Source organism: Fusarium keratoplasticum, chromosome 14 (assembly GCF_025433545.1).
Source record: "Fusarium keratoplasticum isolate Fu6.1 chromosome 14, whole genome shotgun sequence".
NCBI classification, from domain to species: domain Eukaryota; kingdom Fungi; phylum Ascomycota; class Sordariomycetes; order Hypocreales; family Nectriaceae; genus Fusarium; species Fusarium keratoplasticum.
In genome coordinates, this window is record NC_070542.1 from 706,165 (window position 1) to 709,831 (window position 3,667).

Genomic DNA, 3,667 nt, shown 5'->3' on the forward strand with positions numbered 1-3,667 from the left:
CCAATGGGCCCACTCAGCATAGCCAGCACAGTAAGCTCTACCCTTCCACAGGCCTCCAAACCACTGCAATACCAGCCCATGTTTAGCCATAGAGAGATCAGCTTTCTAATAAAACTTTTATTATAGGTAATCATGCACTTCGCCGCTCACTCTGGTTAAAGTAGTGAGTGCGACGTAGTAGTAATTTCTGATGTCAGACGCGTGCAAGACCAAAGCCACTCTGAACCTGGAGCTAACATCCTGATCAGATAATGATTATACAAAGATAAATAGCTGTAACTTCCCCCTTATGATAATTCTTTCTTGTACCAACACAATACTCAACGGACTTTACAGCTCCAGCAACCTTTTACCTCATCTCCGCTTCAACATTCATTTCGAAAGAACTCAAACCACTTATCCAGCCGCAATGCAAATCTCTATTGTTGCCATCCTCGGGCTCGCCGCCACTACTGCTTTCGCCGTGCCAGCTCCCGAGGCCGAAGCCGGAGTGCTTGAAGCCCGTGCAACACCCTCCCTCCGCTTCTACAACAAGCTCAACTTCAAGCAGCCACTTTGCAACAAACCTGCGTATATCGATATCCACCGAAATTCTGGCCCTTATATCGATATCCAGATAAGTGGGAGAAATTATCTGGATATCGATATATCCAGGTAGATATCCATATAGCCACATAGCCACTTTAGCAAGGTTGATATCCAGATAAACCACATATAATTCTTGTAGGCTAGAAGAAAGAACAAGAAAGTACCCTAATCTAGAAAGTCCTCAGCCTCTGTTTCAACGCTAAATTCAACAGCAACGCTGGAAATAGCGCCCCTGCCACCGTGAGACTTGGGTACAATGATACCCTCGCGCATCCAGTTGCCCACACACTCAACCTTCGCTAGGTTCTCGCAGGTCATACTCTCTCTATCCCATGATAGCGTACGCCGCGCCGATGAGAAGTGAGACTTAACATCAGATAATTCAGGAGGGATTAAGAGGATATCAATTGCCATGCGGGATAACCGCGGATATGCTTTCCTTTGATCTCGATGTAGCCACCACTGGAGAGGAGAGCTAGTTATCCGGGTCGGTGGTGCATCAATAAAGGTTTCGAAGTCATCGGCGTCGTCTAAGATAGGGCCAGTAACAGCAATATCGCTTAACAACTCATCTAGCTCGTTGTGCTGCCTCCCAGATGAAGAGGATACATCTAGAGGCACCCGCAAGGATTCTGGGATTAGCGCGGCATTATATTTATCTAGCCAAATTTGCTAGGCAGCAGCAATAGCAGGCGCGTGCCAGGATTCTTGCTAATTCCGCTTAATGTATTTTCTTCGTTTCGAGGGATCGAGAAAGAGTGCGGCGGCATACATAGGTGTCTAGTCTAATAAGGTGTAGTACTTATTAAGTATAAACCAGCCCATATCAATGCAGTGTACCATGTGGGGATTATAGTTTTCCTTTAAACTATAAAGCTCCTAAATAAGACAATTAGTTAGCCGATTAATTAGATAAAAGAAAAAACATCGCTACTAACCTTATACTTCTCGTACTGTCGCAATAAAACATCCATTATCGAGAGTAATTAGGAGAGTATAGATCGCGCCCCTTCGGCCAACAACGTAGCTAAGGAAAACAGCTATAGGAAACGATACATCCATTTAATAAACTCCCACTCTAAAGCTAGCAGGATATCATCTTAAAGCTCTCTATCATAGTTAATTAGGAACTATTTTACACGGGATTAATACCGCAGAAAATTATCCAATAATTAATACCATGAATTCCAGCGTGTAGTATTATCTATGCCTAGTCGGAGCTTTATTTCATCGTCCCATATAGCCGAATAAAGCATAGATTTATGTATCTAGACCGCGATGTTGTGTACTTTCCGTAGGGGCGCGATATATTGCCATCTAGTGAAGTTCTTAAGTATACGATTGCCTCTTCGCGAAGCTCTTCTTCTCTGATGGGCCTCATCTGTTCCTATTGTCTATCCGGCGTCGTGCAAGGTGTCATAGAACTATGCAAACAACTGATCGTTTGAGGTATCATCGGTGGCATTAAGAGCGGCGATTAGTGCCTCTTTTGAAGACGCGAGAAGAAATGCTTGAAGGGATAGGTTAATAATATGGGCGACGCAGCGGATACGGCGCTTAGAGGGATCAAACGTCAACTAGCAACCAATTAATCCTAATCTAGAGATAAGGGAAGGGCTATCGTACCCCATAGTCTTCTCGTAACCGCCGTGAGAGATAAGACAAGCAGGTATCATTTGAAGTGGCATTATCCCCTACATAGTAGCCCACTTTAGAAGTAATGCCGTACTTTGCCAGTGTATCGATAATTAGAGATGCCTGGGTTTCGCCACTATGGCTATAGCGATATTCTAGTATCGCTAGCAGTGCCCTTCGTGGCTGATAATCCTAATTAACCCATCGCGTAGAGATGGCGAGTATCCTATGGCGATGGGGCGATATCCAGAGATCAGAGAGGATATAGATCTTTGAGATGGAAGCTTCAAGAGTTGCCATAAGCTAAGAAGAATATAACTCATATGTGGCATCAATTAGTCGCATTAGAGCACTTCGGTTGGTCACTAAAAGATCATCTATAGCAGGATTAGCTGCTAGTATAATCTCTTGCATCTCATCCTAGGTAATTGCTGAGAAGGCAAGCCGGCGGCGTGTGATTAGGCTGATTATTATATCTAAATACCGATCGCGGTCGAACATACAGCGGAGAGAGACATCCGAGTAACGAGAGGGAAAGAAAGCATCAATCCGAGGACGTTTGGCTTCCCTTTCATCATCTAGAACATCAGAACTGCCCCCAATGAGCATGCGATCGAGGGAAGAGATAATATCGGCATGGCACCGCCGGGCGTGATGCCATGCGTTATCCCGCTTCCGATTCGCCCAGGGCTTATCGGCAGGGCAATGGAGACATCGATATATCACTATACCCCTGGATTTGCGCTTATGTGACCCGCCGGTGGTGTTCTAGGTATCCTTATCAGGATACGTTACTTTAAAGAAGAGGAAAAAGTCTAGAGACGTCCCAGTAATAGGCTAGTCCGAAATCGAGGGCGTAGAGGCGGCGGTGGTCTGAGATGATGCCATAGTCGATAAATCACCTAGATAAGCTAATTGTGCTAGAATACCTCGGGCCGTTTGAACGAGTACTGAGATGGTGGTGCTGATGTTGAAATTGAGAGAAGTTGTCAGACAATTGGCTCCACAGGGACCATTGATGGCACCAGTCAATTGATGAGAGTTATCTAAAGAATAAAAGAAATCGAACAGCCATATGTTCGGGAACAGCTATTTAAGCTCATATTAGGATTATGCGACAGGCCAGATATGCGACAGAAGCCTTTTCATCATCTAATTAATTAATAAGATCTTTTTAGCTAATCAGAGAGCGGTATTTAGGTGGATATCAATCTGGATATCCATTTAAGAGGCAGAGAGTTATATCGATATCGATATATATCAATATCGATATATCCAGATAGCACAGTTGATATCGATATATCATATCCAAATACGCAGGTCTGCCTTGCTTATTCTCTCGCCATGAGGCCTTAATATCATTCATTTCTTTAATGATAAAGGAGCGTTGATTACGCTGCTCAGCCCTCATTAGCTTCTCTCGTCCCTCGGCTTCCCACTTATT